General features: G+C 41.5%; 2 long non-coding RNA genes across 3 annotated transcripts in view; one reads left to right on the forward strand and one right to left on the reverse strand.

Annotated features, from left to right (window-relative positions):
• Positions 1-1,989: 1,989 nt before the first annotated feature.
• On the forward strand, positions 1,990-15,084 carry LOC308190821. Its single transcript, XR_013947506.1, has 3 exons — positions 1,990-2,172; positions 3,253-3,379; positions 14,954-15,084. It is a non-coding gene; the product is annotated as an uncharacterized lncRNA (long non-coding RNA).
• A 2,027-nt stretch (positions 15,085-17,111) lies between these two features.
• The window catches only part of LOC308190816, a 39,978-nt gene continuing 36,770 nt past the window's right edge, over positions 17,112-20,319 (reverse strand). The window contains exon 3 of one of the 2 annotated variants that reach the window (XR_013947500.1): positions 17,112-19,182. This is a non-coding gene — a long non-coding RNA (uncharacterized lncRNA). The remainder of the gene's footprint in view (positions 19,183-20,319) is intronic. The other variant, XR_013947501.1, reaches the window with a different exon arrangement.

Consider the following 20,319-nt stretch of genomic DNA (forward strand, 5'->3'; position numbering starts at 1 on the left):
TCCAAGATCACCTAGTTCAACCTCTGACCTAACACTAACAAGTCCTCCACTAAACCATATCACTGAGCTCTACATCTAAATGTCTTTTAAAGACCTCCAGGGATGGTGACTCAAACACTTCCCTGGGCAGCCCATTCCAATGCCTAACAACCCTTTCAGTAAAGAAGTTCTTCCTAATATCCAACCTAAACCTCCCCTGGCGCAACTTTAGCCCATTCCCCCTCGTCCTATCAGTGGGCACGTGGGAGAATAGACCAGCCCCCACCTCGCTACAGCCTCCTTTAAGGTACCTGTAGAGTGCGATAAGGTCACCCCTGAGCCTCCTCTTCTCCAGGCTGAACAATCCCAGCTCCCTCAGCTGCTCCTCATAAGACTTGTTCTCCAGACCCCTCACCAGCTTCGTTGCCCTTCTCTGGACTCGCTCAAGCACCTCGATATCCTTCTTGTAGTGAAGGGCCCAAAACTGAACACAGTACTCGAGGTGCAGCCTCACCAGAGCTGAGTACAGGGGAACAATCACTAGTACAGGGGGACAATCACAATTTTGCTCTGATACACTTAAAGCATGGTGCTGGAGTACAGGGGTACTGGAAGACAGACTGATCCTTTCTCTTGCTATACATTACTTCCCTCTCTGAACTGGGGTGATCATCCTTGCACTACTCCATTTTCCATTCAGCAAGAGGAGAGGTAACTATCTGATAGCAATTTCTTTCCCTAGTCTATTTGGTACCACTCTAGTTCAAGACACTCCCTTCCCCACATGTACATCAGAGACCTTCACCTGATCCTGAGGTTAATGAGTGAGGTGGGTACAGAAGGAATGCTGTGTTATGCCTAAAATACTTTTTTTTCCCCTCAACTTTTATGACTCTTGTGTCACTAGGGATCATGTGACAAAAATAAAGTTTCTATAAACACACCATTTTCCACAATAACACTTGGCTTCTGCTTTCTTGGTCCAAAAATCACAAAGCTGTATTTATTTTAACATCTCCAGAATGTAAACCAATTAAAAAATAAGAAGATAAAGAGGATGTGCCACCAGCTACATAGAGTAATAAATATCCATTGACGTTAGAAGGCTTTTTGCAGGATGCCATGAGGAGTTCAGTCTTGCTACGCTGGATTGCAAAACAGTAACTCCTTTAAGCTAAAAGAAGAGAAATATATGTATTTATTTGCATGGAGCATTTCTCTCAGCTGCATCCCTCTCTTTCGGTATCTCACTTTGTCAGCTTCCCATGCCATGGGAACTGTTGCTTTTCAGGGTCTGCCGGAGGAGCAAAGCCTGTCAGAAGATAGAGAGAAACACAGGTTAGCCCCCCACACACACTTTTTTTTTATGCCACATCTTCACTGACAGAAATGAAGGATGCACATCTAGCATGTATCTACCACAAGATGTGTTCAGCCATTATCACTTGAAATTCTGTGCTGATTATCCTCCAGGGACAATGAGAATTAGAGGTGATAAAATCCTGTGTTTCTGCCGTATCATTCTTGAAGGACCACAAAGGCCTTCGCATGCATTAATTAAGCTTCCCGGCGGAGCTATGTGTAGCTGAGTAAAATGCAGTATGCAGAAATTAAAGGTCCTGTTTTCAAGCATGGGCCATCAAATACAAGCAAGTAACTTTATGCATCTGTATTTGAAAGCATTTTCTTAAGACCTTTGCCAGTATATGGAATGATGCTACAGCTGCCCCTGCAACACACGTCAGCAATGCTGCTTCTGAGACATAACGCAGAAACACTCATCCCCTCTTAGAAAACTTATTCCAAATCAGTGACAAGTGCATTAGTAAATTCATCTTGAGAATAATATGTTTTGGACCGACATTTTGGGAAGGTTTGTTTCAAGGTTCGGAGGAATGTGCCAGTGCTTGATTTGGGAGCTCATTCCTTCTCTCTTTTTGGCTAGAGAGGATTTTTTTTTTAAGCAACACAGTCTTCAGACAGGGGGTTACGGGGATAGTGAATCCCAACCAAAGGAATGTGCTCATCCTGCTGGTTAAATCCTTTTGGCAGGAGCACTCGCCATTCAGTGTAAAGCACCCAAGACCACGTTTCAGGAGGACAGGGTTTGCTGAGCTGGTGTGCTTTCGTAGGTGGGAGGAAAGACAACACTTAACAGATAGTGAGTGCTTCATACGCAGCGTGTCCTGAAAGGTCTCATTGATTTTACATATTTCTACATCAAACTGGTAACTGTAAAAACAATGTGATAAACCTGTTCCTCATTGTGTTTTCTTTTTTTTTTTTTTTCCATGGTTACAGTGATTTAATTCCATATGAAGCTCAGTTAAACAGGTTGCATAACATTTGGCTCCTTGTCTTGAAGTCTGTAGATGTTGTACTAGTTTTTATGTGATTAATTTCTGCTCTTTCACTAGCATTTAAAACAAATGTGTAACAGTCTGGATTACCCAAAGGTAAAAAAGAGGCTCATTTTTCCACATTAAAAGCAATTGTTCCTTGTTCCCCATTTAAGGGCCTGCTTTCTGCTTCACTTCCCTCAACCTCATGGAATTATAAACTTTTAGAATGAAAGAAGTTTCTGACTCTAATTAATATGTTTGATTTGTAAAAGAATTGCTACAGAACTAAAGGGAAAGGGAAAGGGAAAGGGAAAGGGAAAGGGAAAGGGAAAGGGAAAGGGAAAGGGAAAGGGAAAGGGAAAGGGAAAGGGAAAGGGAAAGGGAAAGGGAAAGGGAAAGGGAAAGGGAAAGGGAAAGGGAAAGGGAAAGGGAAAGGGAAAGGGAAAGGGAAAGGGAAAGGGAAAGGGAAAGGGAAAGGGAAAGGGAAAGGGAAAGGGAAAGGGAAAGGGAAAGGAAAGGAAAGGAAAGGAAAGGAAAGGAAAGGAAAGGAAAGGAAAGGAAAGGAAAGGAAAGGAAAGGAAAGGAAAGGAAAGGAAAGGAAAGGAAAGGAAAGGAAAGGAAAGGAAAGGAAAGGAAAGGAAAGGAAAGGAAAGGAAAGGAAAGGAAAGGAAAGGAAAGGAAAGGAAAGGAAAGGAAAGGAAAGGAAAGGAAAGGAAAGGAAAGGAAAGGAAAGGAAAGGAAAGGAAAGGAAAGGAAAGGAAAGGAAAGGAAAGGAAAGGAAAGGAAAAAGGAAAGGAAAGGAAAGGAAAGGAAAAAGTAAAATAAGATGTTGCCTAGAAAAGTTCCAGATGACTACAGAAAATCCATTTATGGTAGCATTAATCTCCTCTCTTTATGTCTAAAAATTCAGAATATTTTCTGTATTTTCTAGGCATTTCTAAAGCTACCAGTGCCATCTGTACCTTTCAAGGCAGATACTACTAAGCAAGCTGAATGGACATCACAGACCTGTTCATGAGTGATATCTGTCCACCAATATGGGAAGTACCAGCAAGTATGTGAGTATGGCCTCCATTTTATACATACGTATGTGTGTGTGTATACACACCTTGAGTCCTCCTCACCCTAAAAACCTCAGACCCAATGTGTGTACTGCATGCTACACAGAAACACACTGCTATCCCAGAAACTCTATGTAGCAGCAAAGCTGCCCTGGTGAAAAGAAGGTAAATTATTATTGCTGAGGGAACTCAATGGGAATTGCCTTTGATTGCATGGCCTGGCTTTTAATGGGATAAACTTCTGTTTTTGCAACTGATTTGCATGGGCAGCATAGGCAAGACACTTTGCTCTCCTTTAGCAGTGCCTTGGCAGCAGCTAGCTGTATTGGTCCAGCATGGAAAGCGATCTTTGACTGACACAGATACAGCATCCCAAGGCTCAGGTTAGACCACCAAACACAAAACCATCCTCTTTCTACCCAGGATTTCCCGGATGGAAATATATGCACAGCAGTTTTGGTGCTGCCAGGAACATCTGGGCAGCAATGTTGTGGTGCTGGTGTGGAGCAGTGGTACCTCACACACACAACAAACCCCAAGGCACTGGTGGTTGTGCACAGATTCCCCGCAGCAGTACTGGTGATGCACAGCACACCCAGCACAGTCCGACCCGGTGCTTGCTGCTCACGCTGGTGTGTCCTGAATGGTGTGTCTGACTGCAGCAGCGCGACCAGAGCTGCTCCCGCAACCAGCTGCGCCCGAGGGCTGCGAGGCATCCACCCATAAAGTCCAGACAAAGGTAGAAAATCCTAAAAATCTGCTCAGACAGGATTTTCATTTAGATAAAGAAGACCTGTCCAGAAGAATTTAGGTTTGCAGTCACGTTAGGAAAATTGTGCTTTTACTAGTACAGCTTGTTTCATTTGAAGGGTAAAAGGATTTTATAATGCCAGTACAAAGCAGTTCTGCTTGTCCAACTATGTCTATACTAAGTGTATTTCATTCCCATAATGTACAGGAACTCCTATACCAGCATTCCTAGTACAGATACAACCTGTGTTTCAGTCATCCAAAACAGTAAAAAAAATCCCTAACAAAGGGTGTGGTGAGAATTCAGTTATCAATGGATGAGAACTGCTTTTAGATCATCACAGAGAAAGTCCTATTGCATAAAAGATTATATATCAATATTATATAATCTCTTTCAAGGGTTTACGGCTTTACAAAAACATGGAATGAAAAATGGCTCTGCCTTGCAAACAAAATGTGGCTGCTTTGAGTATTTGAGAATGATGCTTTACTAATGTGTCAAAAATCAAATCTATGTAATGCCTATCAGTCAAATATTTATCAGTTTAAAAATGTTAATTGTCCTCTTGATGTTACAGAATTTCTTCAGTGATACTGGACCAGCTCTTCAAGTATTTCAAAGTATCCTGTTATTATATCTACATATGGCATGTACTGGTTCTGTATGAATGTGGAAATTCAGCAAGACAACATATATCTCTTTAAGTAGAAGAGACAGGTCAAAACTAAAAATATAGTCTGTTTATTTATAGCCTACAGACAAAAGCCACATTTCCTTTTTCTGAGCATAGGCTGCCATATCATATATGCTTTGTAAATGATTGATATATTCAGAGATTATAAAATGCCAAGACCTGTCCAGTTTACCATTTCCTACCTATCACAAATACTATTGAAAGCATTTCCATCACCTAATGACTTTTTTAAAATGCAGTTGCCTGAAAGATGGCAGGTGAAGAGCAAAGCGAACAAAGAACGGGGAAGATTATTGTAGAAATATGTTAGGCAATTTTCCTACCACTGGCAAGACCACGTATGGTCAATACATGGTAACATCTCTACTTAGAGTAGCTTGGGTTGAACCTGGGTAGCTTGGATAGCGCCTAGGGATGGCAAATAAAGCCCATCTCATACAGAAAGATCTGAAGCGTGACTCTTCATATACTTTCTCAGATGCTAGGAGACCCTTGTACTCCCCTGCCCTGCTTAGGAGCAGCGCTGGCAGCAGCACCAGCCTTCCAGGCAAAGGGGACCTGCACTGGGCACTGCAGGTTTGGCCGTGTGCCACCAAGGAAGACACCAGTCAGCCTCACACTTCTTGTGCCCACCTGATAGGAGAGGGAGCAGCACCTCTCCCGTCCTGGATCCTACCTGCCACGCACTTTTCACAATGCTCTTCTCACCTCTGCCATGAAGGCCATGTATCTGACCATGCAACTAGCCTTTTCCTTGGCATAGCTCGTAGGGACAGGACATAGCAATTAATCCCTTTGGCAGATGAAGTATCTGTGGGCTTGAGGGGGTTAAACGAACAACTGAAGTGCTGGTTCTGCCCTCATTAGCCTGAGGCATTGGATTACAGTGTTTTTTAAGGCCCTGCTCTTGTCTGTATTGGCAGAGACTTTCAATTTTAAAAGAGGGCTGTTGTCAGACACCTTAATCCATGCAATAAGAACAAACTCACCTGATTAAACCCAACTACATAAACAGATTAGGCAGCTGTCTTGCACCAACAGGCAGTGTATAATATGAGATGACATGATATGATAAAGAGCATACATATTGTTTGGAAACTTCTATCTTTTCAGGTTGAGATTAAATATTTATGGAACACGCAAAAGCTGACTTTTTTTGGCTATTGTCTCTGTTTCTCCAGCACAAGCACTCATTCAGTAATTCTTCACACATGTTCCATTCATTCAAGCTTCATGCACACCTTGTACACTGTGGGTCAAATTCTCTTCTCAGCTGCTTTCTTTGCAAACCATTGGAAATCAATGGATGTGGAAATGATTCACAAGCAATGAAAGCATAGATGTACTTTTTTTTTTTTTTTTTAAACTGGGAAAGGCTTTGGGGATTATAAGCATGAATTTGAGCAGAATTTGGGCTATGATACAATGACTTTTCAAGAGGATTTAAGAAAAATGGATCTACATCCTCTTGCCATATGCTTTCTGCTACGAACATCTGGTTCCAGTGAGATCTCACTGTGGGATATTTTGTAATGCAAAAATGTGTTAAGTGACTTTTGCTCAGAGAAAGGTTTGGTCACGGACCCTTTATCCTTAGTGTTATACGTACAGTAAGGCTCCAGTCTGTACATTACACATCTGGGGACAATTAAATATCTACAACCAACCAGGAGGTATTGATCTTAGCAGGAATAACAGCCAGGCTGCAGACAGACAGATTGGAGTTTGTTGTGAGATCTGGGTAAGTTGGAGCAATATGGAGGAGAATCCGTGGCACAGATAATAGCACCATATATCATGTGCTAATGGTATCATTTTTTTTGCTGACTGCTTAGCCAGTCAGTCTTTCCTCTGAAACTGTAGCATGTGGCAATTAAAGCAAGGCAAAAATACAATTTTTCCTTAAACAGTCACTGAAATTTAAACCTGTTCACTGACAAAATTTATTCATGACCTCTGGTAATTCTGGCTTAATGGACTGATACTTGAGGGTTTATATGCATTCATTCAAAATAATATATTATCTGGATATTTGGTCTTGAATTCCATAAGTGGAATGATTCTGATTTTCAGGAATTAGATGTCCACTACTTTTTGGAAAATCAAAGTGTTTGGAGGAAAATCAAGTTGGACACTCAGAATCTGAGTTCATCACAGGATAGGCCCTAATACTTTTTAAGAATTTTTGCCTCCAATGTTACCACCTGGCAATAAATGTCTTGCGTTATTTCTGAGTGTTGCAGGCTTGTCAGCAGCTAAGCAGCTTTTTCCAAAGGGACAAAGATGTCCTGTGGCTGGGCCTTACAATTTGTTATCACATTAAAATCCTCTTGTCCAAAACCTGTATAGACTTCAAGTCATTTAGTGTTTAAATCAAATAAGGGTGGCTTGTTACAATTTTTTTCTAATCTGAGACAGCTGAATGGGTGCCATGTGTGACACCTGGTGTAATGAATACACAGAGGAGATGGGAAGGCTGAAGTTAAGCAACAGAATTAGTTGGGTGGTATAAAATACCCAGAACAGGAACTGAGGAGGACTGAAACAAAACAAGTGACAGAATTGTTTACCCAAGCTGGTCATTAACTAGCTTGAGCAGAAGAGCAGCAGAGTGGTCAAAAAGAGGAATTTTCTTGGACTTGGAGCCAGAGAGGACTGAGATTCAGAGGGTCAGTGGAGAGCCCAGACTGTTGGAGCCACAGTGTTGTGCACTGAGGTTGCTTTTAAAAAGATGTATAGTATTTACACAGGTAGGTTTTTGATCAGAGCCATACAACCTTCAGATTCTGAAACCACATTGACCAAGTGCATCCCTCCATATCACCAAAAGAGCTCAGAGTGAAAAGAGAGCTTCTGGTAGCACATCTTATGTGAAAATCACACAACTCTACAAATTTCCTCCATGATCTGGCTTCACTGGATTCCTGTAACTTTCCAAACATGCTGCCAAGACCAACACTCCTTCAAAATATTTGGCACAGTGGAGATGGTGGCCTATGAGGTGTAGAAGTTAGGATCTTTCAAATGCAAGTTAACTCTGAAACCCAATAATGCTAGATTAACTTTAGGCACAAAATTTTGAAGTACGACTTCTTCCCAATCTAAACATTAAAAAAATTAGGAAAATCTGTACAAACTGTGAGACCACCAGCTCACTGTGGTTTTATAAAATAGGTGGAAGTGACCTACTGAAATGAGCTTGGAGAACTGAACAGATTTTCCTTCTTTCTGTTAGAAGTTTGAATAGCTGCAAGGACAACGTGGCATTAGGGGAGATATTCAAGTGCCTAAACATAGGTGAACAGTGCCATTTCAGCTGATTTCTGGTAATGAAAGCACCCATGTAGGATGATAGGTATATGGGAAATCCATGGCCTTCTGCAGTGAGGCAGGACACCATAGTATATTTACACTGTGCTGGACATATATGTTTGGGCACCTAAAACTAAGACACCCAAGGTGCCTTAGAGTGGGACTGATGTGGCAGCTTGCCCTTCATACTGGTAGAAATCCACCACTGAATAGTTTGGCTGTATCCCCAAAGGTTATCAGCAGGCCTAAGGTAAACTAGCACAAGGGTTCAGCAGCACAGAAATGTGAATAAATTTCCGACCCCAGGCTCATTCAAAGTTTTCCTGCTAGCATGAACATTTTATACCCCAATTAGCTGCGGGAGTACATGCTGAGCCCACCCTACTGTTCTCCAGCAGGGCTGGAAGCCATGCAAATGTACCCTCTTCCTTGGGAGGCACTGTGGCTTACTGTAACCCCACGCTTGTCCCTCAAATGTGTGCACCAGCTGCCCCTTCTTTCCTCAGAGCTTTCTGTTGTCTTATGGCTGTTGCTTTGCTTGTTTAACCACTCTACCAAATGCATAAAATGCTTCAGCTTCAAAAATCTGTGTATACTGAGAGGAAACACATTTTCTATGCCAGAACTGGTCTAAGATAATTGCTGTGACTGCCTTGAAACAGATTAAGAGCGTGGGGGCAGGCAGTTCCTATCTTCTCCAGGATGCCAGTGGCGATGAGGGACATAGGGATGGGCCAGCTGGGGACAGGCTCGTTTTAGACATCTGCAGCTACTTCCTTCCCCTTGCGAAATCTCGAAATCTCGGAGGCAGGGGAGAGTGACATCCCAAGCTTACCTCCCACTTAAGCTGTGCGAGTCCTCTCCCATCTGCATGGACAGGACGTGGGGCTGAGCCCAGGGCTCACTAGCGCTCAGGAGCCAGCTGCTCTTTGGGTGCTCCCAGGGCTAAGCCTCAACCACAGGCTGAGTACGACACTAATGCAACCTTGTCGGTCCGGAAGAGAAGCGCTATTACTCAGATCAAAGTCAGGATTTGTTTCCTGTTCTGAGCCACAGTCAGAATTATTACTCTGTATCTTATCTGTCATATTAAAGTTTTGAGTGACTTTAACTCAAAATAAAACACTTAAACTAGTGCAATTAAAGCATTTAACACATTTCAGCGTTTAAAATGATTATCCTTGACTGTGGCATAAGAGTAAAAAAAAAAAAAAAAAAAAACTCTAACTTTATTCCAAGCATTAAACCATGTATAAATTATAAGGATTCTGGACAAGGGGATTATAATGTGATCTCAAATTAAATTATTAAAAGGCTTTAACACACTGAGAGAGTTCTCAGCCTTTGGCACTGCTAACGTAGAATGTTTCAGTAAAGCTTAAACAACTTTTCTGCAGATCCTCCTTTTTTATTTTCTTTGATCATATTTCTGTCTTCATAGCAGTAAATGGAAAAGTTACAAGCAGAGCACCAGAATGCCTGGTCTGGCCAGGCACTAAAACAAAGAGTCCTGGCTTCAAATCATGTCACTTAATCGTCTCCTGTTTGCCTCTCAGCTATTGAAAGCTAAGACATGTTGTTCTTATGCTTAGGAAAAGGGTAGAGTAATGGTATGGCTTTCTATGGCATTTTTCACTTGGAAAGGCCAAGAAGTTCCCCAACTAAATAAACCAAAATATACCCCAAATCCTAAATGGACAAAGTAAACGATAATATAAAAAATATATAAATATAAAATAATTTTTATAAATATAAATAAATATAATATATAATAAATATATAACATATAAATAATATATAATATAATATATAATATATAATTTAAATAATTTTTTATAAATATATAGAAATATAAATAAAATATTAAAAAATCACATTCATAGAGCAGGGTATATTGTCTGTACAGATAAGCAACCAAGAGGAAGAAGAAAGCAGGAGAACTTATCCTCTTAATTTCCCCCTGGGAAAAGTGGACTTTGAGCTACAGAGGACAGGCCATTCATTACCTGACAAGGAGGGATCAACCAGGGATCAAAGCCAGGCTGAGGATAGATTGTCCTAGGAAGGACAGGATAGCTCCACTGCTGCTGCCCCAGCAAAAGAACAGGAGACAAAAATCTCAAGGTGAGACTAGCAGTAATAGGGCAGCCTGCATGAGCTCACGTATCTGGTAGTAGGGGCAAGCAAGTCAGATGATAATTTCCGCTGCAGGCAGTCCACCGAGAAACTAGGGCAAAAGGATTTTTCAGGGCACAAATGCTAACTCTGCTTTTATTCAGGTTATCAAGAGTGCTGGACCAGATTCAGAAACCCTGTAAAGTTTACAGTTAAGGCAAAATATAGTGGAGCAAACACTGGAAAGAGGGCCAGAGGACCTCTGCAACCTGGAAGCCCCAGTGAAGTTGCTGTAGAGCTCACTGCAGAAGGACCTCAGAGCACAGAGCATGGGACTCCTTTTGAGGAGCTCTTTTAGACACCAGAATTGAAGATCCAGACATGTAGCCATCTTTGCTGACTTCATCTCACCAAACATCTTACAGTTACCATAATGAGCACTTGTAGTAATTTTCTTCCTCTTTCCTGCAAGGCATTCATGCACAGGAGGACACCTGAAGCAGATTCTATTACTTTCATAAAAGAACAGCCAGGCCATCACAAAACAGTGTGGCTTCTGTACTGTGATCTTTCTATATCTATCATTCATTAACATGGCACCTTGTCTTCTCCTGATTCATGGATACAACTTTAAAAATGAGGGCAATGACAGCACGGACAATAACTGAACACACAGGTGCTTCATCGTGTAATATGCTGAACAAGAAGTGCACCTTTGTGCCATACATCTTCTCTATGGTTCCACAGCTTAAAGCAAATATGAATAAATTTAACTCTGCTTCACTTCCTAGGGAGGCAGATTTCTCTCTGTTTTGTAGAGAGGTAAAGCTAGGCACAAAGGGCAAGATTTTCAAAGATGCTGAAGTGCCTGAAGATGGAGAAATGCCTTTTGGGATTTGCAAAAGTGCTTATGCAGAGTAGGTACCTGCCTCCCACTGAGATCAGTGTTTTGTGTCTGTTCAACAGATACAAATCTGACAGCAGGCTATGTTAGAACAATATTTGCTGAGGGTAAACCAACTGCGTACAACAGAGAGCGTGTACAGGACCCATGCTCCACTTTCCTTCTGAGACAGGACCGAAGTGACATTCACGTGACGCGGAGATCTCATGCTTCAGTTCACAAGTGGCTTCTGTCTGCTGCTGATCAGGCTGAGCCACATTTGTGTGCTCTTCTGCCATACCTCACACTCTTCTGCAGCTCATACAGGTCCCTCAGGAAAACCTTCTGCTGTTTTTCCTAAAGCCCTTTAGCATTCTTGCATGCCTTTTCCTGGCACAGCCATTCGGCATCCAGTCATGGATTAGCCTTCTGCTTGAAATAGTTACACTGCCTTGTAATCTCAGAAGATCTAAATAGTTTTGAATGCATTCATTTTAGATATCCAGCCTCTGGCACCTTCAAAAAAGTGTAGCCAGAGGCTACTGGACTAGGCCTCTGGAGGCCTGTATTCAATCCCATCACCTGCTGACGATTTTCTATATGAATTTAGTAACTCACTGGGAAGAATTAATTCACAGAAAGACTGGGATATCTCATGTGAAAACTTACATACTAGCAAAATTCCAGTTGTTCAAGTTGTGTCTCTGGACATGCCATGAACTGCCTTTGCCTGCTACCACCAGGCAATTTGACAGCTATGTAACAGCTATATCTGCCATCACCTTCACTTCATTCTTTCACTAGAAAGGTATATAAGAGAATAGAGGAGTGAGGATGAAGCTGGAGCCACGTGGAAAGAAAAGGGGGAGAGCCCAGTTGCTGTCCCTGACCTACAGCCCATTTGTGTAATTTGTCCTATGTTTGTTTGGTTTTTAAATGCGTTGTTTGACTTTATAATAATAATTTGTATTTTATGAGTAATTTGAGGTAAATACATACCTCTACCAATGGTCCTGGCCAAATGAGGATTTTCTAAGCTGGAAACAGTGAGAGAGTCTAGACAGCCTTGGTGCTGTGTGCCTTTTTTGTGTGCTTGTGACAGAGTTTGTTGGCTCGAGGGCTTATGTTACCGACACAGCTAAGCCTGCTCCAACCCTCCCAGGCTGGAGTGTTGGTGCTGTAATCCTGAACAGGATACTTACTGCTGAAAAGCACACTCTGAGAGCGAGGAGTGAAAACAACAATTGAAAAACAGCCTACAGCAAAATTCATTACCTGTGGATTCAGTGCTAATGTTCCAGGGTTATACATGCTGTTCAGTATTTTATCTGCAGTCACACCAGATATGTGAGCTCCCAAGAAAACATCTCTCTTTGCCATGAAATTTCCTATACTTCATATTTAGACAGAAGGGAAGGCAAACAAATTTAGAAAAGCATGCTATTCTTCACTTAGCCCTTTTGTGGTAATTGAAACAAAACCCAAGTACGCCGAGAATGGATGCTCCTCAGCGCATGCAGATGGGCTGGCTCAGCGTGGGGTTCAAAGGGGAGCTCGGTGCTGGTGTGCAGCACGGCGTGCATGGGAACGGGCCACTTGCTGGCAAGCCTTCCTCCTTTGTTCAGTCCCTCTCTAGCTTAAAGGAAATTTGGAAGGCTAAGAATGCAATATTGAAAAACAAGCAAAGAACTTTAATTACATAGTCATCACTGTACTTTATAAATGTCAAAAAGACACTGTCAAATTCAAAACACATTTGAAAGCACAGTTTTGCTATAGATAGTCTTTGTTTTAAAAGCCAGAAAAATTTAAGAGGTATTTACTTTTGTCTGTCAATAGTGTTTATTCATTGTTAAGGATTTATACACTTAATTCATTGTGAACAGGAAAAAAACTGGTTTTCCATTCCTCCCCTCTATCTACTGTTTTGTGTTTACTGGAAGTAAACAGCATAAAGTTTTTTCATTTACAAGCCCTTTATGTTTATAATCTATAAGACTTATTTAAGGGAAAACTTATCTATTTGTCTTGAGCTCTCTGCCTATATGTATACACACAGAGAGATATAGAAATACAGAAAAGGTATTTTGAACTTGCACAACCTGATGGTCAGACCACAGTTCCCATGATCCAGAGGGCTCCCATCAGCAACAGAAAGGGGGTCCCACAACAAAACAAGAAGGAAAAACAAGTGCCAGCATTAACTTCAGTGCTTTACCTGGGCAGCTGAGGTGAAGGATGCAATAAAATCTTTCTACAATTATTAAAGGCTTGACTAACAAAAGACACTCAAAGAAAAACACTTCTCAACTTAAACTCAAGTACTAGCACCTGATCTTATCCATGATATAGTACATGTGCTGATTAAACATCAGAAAAGCAGAGAGAAATTTTTCCTCATTCATGTTGCTTACAGATGATTATAGCAAAAAATCTGTTCCTAATCTAGTTCCAGTCAAAATGACAGAACGTTCTTTTGATTTGATGACACTAAGAGACAGTAAATGATATAAATTGGGCAATTTCATCTTCCAAGGACAGAACCATCACAAGTTTGGCACAGTTTGATATAGGGAGGACGTAAAATGAGGCCCTGGATTAATCACTCTTGGAACCAATTTTCTCCCGACCTCTCCCAGCTCCCTTCCCTCTGCCACCAACACTGAAACCGTTTCTCAGCAGGGCAGGCTGTTCCTGGCTCCCCAGTCATGAGGAACATATACATCAGGATGTTTCCTAACTCTGTTTATTAAAGACTCCTCAAGCTTGCCCCTGGCAGGAGATTGTATAATTTTGCTGACGAACGGCACATGATGCTCTTAAGGGCAGCACTGCCTGCTATCCACTGTTGTTGGCTGCAAATCTGCCCCAACACCATCAGAGTCTTCAGGTGGACTTCATCAGTTGTAGGCATCTTATCAGCTAGGCACAGCCTCTCCTAATGGCTTGATAAATATTCTGGCATCCCGGTATCACTATCAAGAGATTCAAATCATGCCCAGTTCGTACTGCTGCTATTACTACAGAGTTATTGCCAATGACTCTTTCACTTATCTCTGCAAACAGAGACACTGAACGGTTTCTTTTATGTCTCCACTCCTGGCCACTGAGAGCAGAATTCATGCAGAAATGTCCTCCACCTGGATGGGAAAGCACATTGCCCATGTGAAATGTGAAGAACAGATTTAGTCTGTGTGAGAAATCAATTCTCCCTATCTCCTCCCTGGCTTGCTAATGTAAACTTGTGCTGATTTCTGAATTTTTTACATGGGAACGCCTCTGTCCAAGTCTCTCAAATGGCCACCCTGTGCTTGGCATGGCCTTCAAAGCAGAAGTGGGTGATATAATACACTTTTTTTATTTTTACACTCCCTGCATCCCAGGTTAACAAAAAAATATATGATGCATACTTTGACTTCAGTTAGAGGAATATGGTGGCTTTCCTAGTGATTTTCAACCTTTCTCATATTAGGCCTTCATCCTTAATCCTTCTCTCATGCAGCTGGGCTCTAGCTAACATATCCTTTCCCCAAAAAAATGTTGATGATGCCTGTTTTAGAATCAGTGCTCTAATACCAGGCCATGGAGAAGTTTGAGGTTACAAATAAAGCTGCCTTTACTACCATTTGGTGATGTTCAAGTGAAGTCCTTTAAGATGAAATTCTGATACCACTGAGAAAAAAATAAAACTCACCAGTACAGAGAGGGTTTACAACTAATCCATAACACCTTCTAGATTTCCCTGTATTTCTGAGATAACCAGGGCAGTTAAGGTGAAGACCTCTGATTTTCAGTTTCTTTTTCTTCTTTTTTCAGACTGGCTCAGCTGCATTATGGGAAGACTGAGAGGAGCAAGGTGCAGTAAAAGAGACAACAGGAAAATGGTCTCTGTGGTCATGGATTTCTCTGCTCCAGTGTGGAAACAATGAAGAGATGGGACAGAGGGGTGTGAGAAGAGTTGAACAAAAGTGGGGTGTGGGAGAGAAAAGGTGAGATGAACTAAGATAGCAAATTAAAGGAAAAACTGAGTCAGGGAGAAATGAAAAATGTTGGGTAAGGAGGTATGGAGACAAGAGAAGAAGTAACATGTAAGATTGAAACAAAAGAAAAATGCAAAACACAGATAAGGAAATTAGGCTTAAACTGGAGCCTTTCGTAATTTTATGTTAGATTAGCACAACAAACCATGTAGCTCAGCACATGACATCATGTGGCCACATGCCATGCAAAGATGACTGACAGGTTAATCAACTGACATCACGAGAAACACACATGTAAAAAAAAATCATATTTAAACTGACAGGATAATTACTTTCACCGTCCCTCATGCAGGCCCCTTCAGGCAGGAATCTGACTCCGAGACTAAAAGATAGGGAGAGCTATCACCACATACAGAAGTATTTTTCTCCCTTGTTACATTCTGAGGCATTTCTTCCATTCTTTGTGTCAGAAAACCATGAGAACGGAATGTATTCTATGATCAACATGTAGCCAGGATGAGCATTTCCAGCACCAGAGAATCATTTAGTAACATCTGCAATCAAGATGTCTCTGGATGAGCTGTTGCTTTTTTTTTTTTTCTTTTTTTTAATCTTCACCCTCCACAATCTTTGTGGTTGATAGAGAGAGCTGTTTATATTACACAGGAGTTTCACTTGAAGAATGGAAACAGGCACTGATATAACCAACTCTTCCAAGATTTCCTGTTGTGATGGGACCCAGTTATAGAAGTGACTGAAAAGCTGTAACTACCCTGTGGGAAGCCCATGTAGGTTGCGACTACTTGGTGCTTTTCAGATCCAGACCCAGTGTGAACACTGATAACCATCATCTGATGATTTGAGGTGATAACAACCAATGTGCCAAGTTGGATTTGAGTTCTGGTAGCATCTTTCACTTTCACCAGGGAAATGTTCTGCCTTTGATTATAGGCAGACTAGCTAGCAAGGGAATTGATGCATCTATTATAAAGCTCATAAAAAGAAAAAAAAAATAATTCTGTAATTCTGTGCAAAGAGAAACTATCTGCAATTTTTTTCTAAATTCAAGTTATGATGGAGAATATGTATTTCCCTTCAGAATGGTGAAATTAAAGAACTGCCAGTTTAAATAAGTTTATGTTCAAACATCTACCTTACTGTTGATTTTGCTTTGGATGTTTCAGAGGGGCGACATCTTCAAACTGTGGAACGTCCCACATGTATTTGATGTTTTTGCTTTGTCCAAGGTTTGAATCAAAGTGACTGAGTAGAGACGTGATAGACACTGAGGCTGCCAGCATGCTTCTGACACAACAGCATGATGCACAGCCTCCCGTGCTTGCAAAGCGTAGGTGCTAGGTAAGGAAATATTTGCATTCTTCCACCCTTTTCTATCACAAAGAACCAGCCTCAGCTGGGTTCCTCTCCCCCACTGACCTGCTTCCTGTGCCTTGTGCAGATGGGGACACCTCATTCCCTCGCACCCTGCCAACTCCTCCCACACATCCCGGCCCTCCCAGCTCTGCCCACACTGCTCAAAGAGATCGTCGGCAGATTCTCCCCGCACTGGACCAGTGCCACAGTGGCTTCGCTTGAGAAGCAGACGAGGAAGTCTTGTCTTGGTAGACAACACAACCCCTCCCCAGCAAGTCAGTCAGGCTCTGAAATAGACTCTGCTGCTTTTCCTCACTCCGCTTCAGATATCTCCAGAAATTCCTACTGAATAATGAAATAGAGAGTAACATCCTTGATATGAGGCTGCTTGTCCTATCTTACAATATAGACCTGCAGAATAGTAGGCTTTTCTTTGATTCCCCTTCCCATCACCCACATCCAAGTTTAGCCCTTACAGTCCCACCGATCAGCCTTTCAGAATGGAGGGAGAGGGGCTCAGAGGAAAATTACAAACCACAGCGGGATATTTTCTCTGCCTAAATGTTCTCAATCTCAGAGTGATCAGCCAAGCCCTCAGAGAGATGCATCACCAGTCAACATGTCATGGCAAAATCTGACAGTACAGAGTGTTCAGCTGTTTATTCAGAGAATATATTTGAATAATGAGTACATTGAAGAAACCATGCTGCTGCTGCGCTCACGGAAAAAATAGCAAAAGGCTAACTTTGCCAAATAAATTATGTGTTGCAAGTTATTCTTTTTCCTCAGAGTTCTGTGTGTCCCAGGAGTAAAGAGCTAGCAAAGAAACTCTTTGCCCAGGCAAGTGGTAACTTGGTAAACAGTATTTCCAACTCAGAATTCAAATGTGAGGACAAATAGAAGTATCTTGTTTCCGAAGTGTCCAAATACAGGTGGTAGAGACTTTTTCAGAAAAAAAAAAAAAAAAAAGAAAGAGATAGAGGACCTACAGGATATACTCAATACAGAACCTCCCTTTCATCCATGGAGAAGCTGTTTTCCAAATGTATGGAGCCTACATTAGATTTGTATGTACATTTACTGGAATAGAGATCATTTTCTCCACTTCTCTTGGCTTCATCTTAGGTGCCCCTCTAGGATCCAGCTGTAACATTGCTGAAATTCCCTGGCCTTTACTTGAAGGCCTAGAAGTTTCAGGCAAATTTTTGCAATCTTTTTCCTTGCCCGTAAAATCATCCACAATTAGCTTTTTGTGGAGACTTACATTCTTTTCCTCCGCAAAACCAGATTGCTGTGCAAATTTCTTGTTTTGTACACCTCAGAGTTTCTACATGGCCAGTAAGTGAAATTTCCCGTTTTGTGGCCCAAGAAGTAGCAGCTACAAGAGCTCCAAGAGAGAGCCAAAGCCTTCTGAATGTGGCAATTAACTGTTTCCCTAAGGAGCTACTTCTTAGAGGGATTTACCTTGAACAACATGATCCATCTGGACTCTTAGTCTCTTCCCTTGCCTTTTCTTCATCAGTAAATTCCTTCTTTTAAACCACTTCTAAATGACTGCTTTCCTAGGTCAAATCCCTATACCTGGGTACTTCTCAGTGTTTTATCCTGTTACTTTACTTTCTCCTTTCCTCTCCCACCATTTTTTAAGCAGACCAAAAGCAGAGGGAGAAAGTCATTGACAGCAATCACCATTTTGCTCCTTGTCTTGTGGAGATCTTTGTAGCCTGGGGCCATGCCTGGGGCTGCTGGCAAATACCTCATAACAGAACATGTATGAAAAGTTGGGGTAGTGCCCACAGTAGCTGTGATACCTCCATCTCCAGTGTGACAGAGTGGATATAGGTCCAGGTAGCTCACAAAGTCCTGACAAATGCTCCTTCCAGCACCTCTTCAGAGACTTATCTCATTGTTTCTCTTCTGGCCTGTACCATGTATACATCCTTCACAATTTTAATGACTCTCACCAAACCTCCAAGCTCAAACCCTTCCCCTCCTTCAAAGCTAAATACAATGAAATGGGATGCTTAAGGTTTGACTCTAAGGGGAGCTAATAATGCACTTTCAAAGGTGACTTTTGTTTCATAAGTGTCTCTGATTAGGAGACTACTTCAGGATTCGGAGCTATGTTTTTATGCCACTCTTGCAAATTGTAGTCTATATATGCTGATGTCAAGGCATTTTTCATGAATAAATGCTTACAGAAATTAGATTGTTTCCTTATGCCAAAGGACAGCCAGTATCCTCTAGCCCATTTCATTGTATTTCATTATTCGTCTACAATTGTGGTTCTCATTTATATAATCTTCCTGTGTGGCCTCTCCTATGCTTCCTTACATGGCTGTTATCACACGCCTGCCAAGTCGGGCTCCACTGGATGGCTGGTGCTAATGGAGTTGAGCACTTTCTCTTTCTGTCATCCAATGGTACATTGGCTCTGAAGATGAAAATATGGATTGCTTAGGAAAAAAAGATCCGATTGATTATATTTAGTATATTCTTCTGCTTCAATGGGTGAAGCAGCTTGCAAAAGACATGAACACTGCTGAGCAAGAACAATGAAGAAGTATTATTTGTGTGCAGACTTCCCCACAGACTCTATCTTTGACGCCAGCTTAAAATGTTCCCAGTCAGTGATGCATGGAAAATGTTCAGGATGCAGTAGACAGTTCTAAAAACACCAGAACCAATCACCTGGGAAACAAGGAAAACAGAAAGTCAAGTCAAAAAGTATTTCAACTATTAAACAAACACCACCCACCTGTAGGCGAGTGGCTAGCAGCCTGAAGCAATATGTGTAAATCCTTTTTAGAAGTTCCAATATTTTTTTTAAATGTAAGGGAGAGAGAATCAGTTCCTCTCAAATTCTCTGTGTGATATTTAAAATCTGCTATGCAATGTTAAAACTACAGCCCCCACCCCAGATTATTCCATATCATTTTTTACGTTGATGTTGAAATGACTATGGGTTTGTGAATCAAATCCGGTAGAAATAAAAATTAATCTAACGTGATAGAAAAACTCAAACCCTAGGCTCAAAACTGGGGACAAATGAGAGGTGTGCTTTTCACACTTCACCCTCAGTCCCAGGGGATCTGGAACCCTGTTAAAATAATCAGTAACAGGTACTGCAGTTGTGGAAAACCAAACATAAATCTAAGGATAATACAGGAGGGATAGGTCTCAGCTCTTTCAAATGGATCCTACAGAGTCTGTTACCTCTCCCTTGAAGCTGCTCTTTTCTTAGGTGGTTCAGGAAATAGTTTCCTTTCAAGTAATATTATAAATTTGCATTGTTTTTTAAATAAAATTTTAAATCCCCTAAAGAAGAAAAGGCCCAGAGAGAGGGATTCCTATTACAAATTCCTCAGCCTGTCTGAGTCAAAGCTTCATGTGGCATTAAACTATCTGGATGAGATTTCAACACAATTAGTCATCTCAAAAGGACAGATGAAACTGGTTGTTAAGGCTACTTCTTGGGCATTGAAAAAAAAATGGATATCACAGCACCGCCCTTACCTATGGTCTCTCTCGATACTGGACAGATAAAGATTTTTACATCCCTTGTGGTAGCTTCCCTGACTTACAGGGAGTCCTGCTCTCACTGCCAGCTGTGGGAAGGAAAAGAACTGAAATTTTGTGTGGCTTAAGGGCAGAAAGCACCTTTTGGGTGACTTTGCCCTTCTCCATTGTCACAGACGGAACATAGTCCTTGTATGTTTGTTCTGCAGCACAGTGATTTGTGTGCATCTGCATGGCCATGTATGGCTGAACAGTTAAAACATTAGTTCCACTCTGGGTGTCTCAGGTTCTGGTGTCTGGGGGCCAGTG

This window comes from Anser brachyrhynchus (genome assembly GCF_964034855.1).
Source record: "Anser brachyrhynchus genome assembly, chromosome: 2".
Classification (NCBI taxonomy): Eukaryota; Metazoa; Chordata; class Aves; order Anseriformes; family Anatidae; genus Anser; species Anser brachyrhynchus.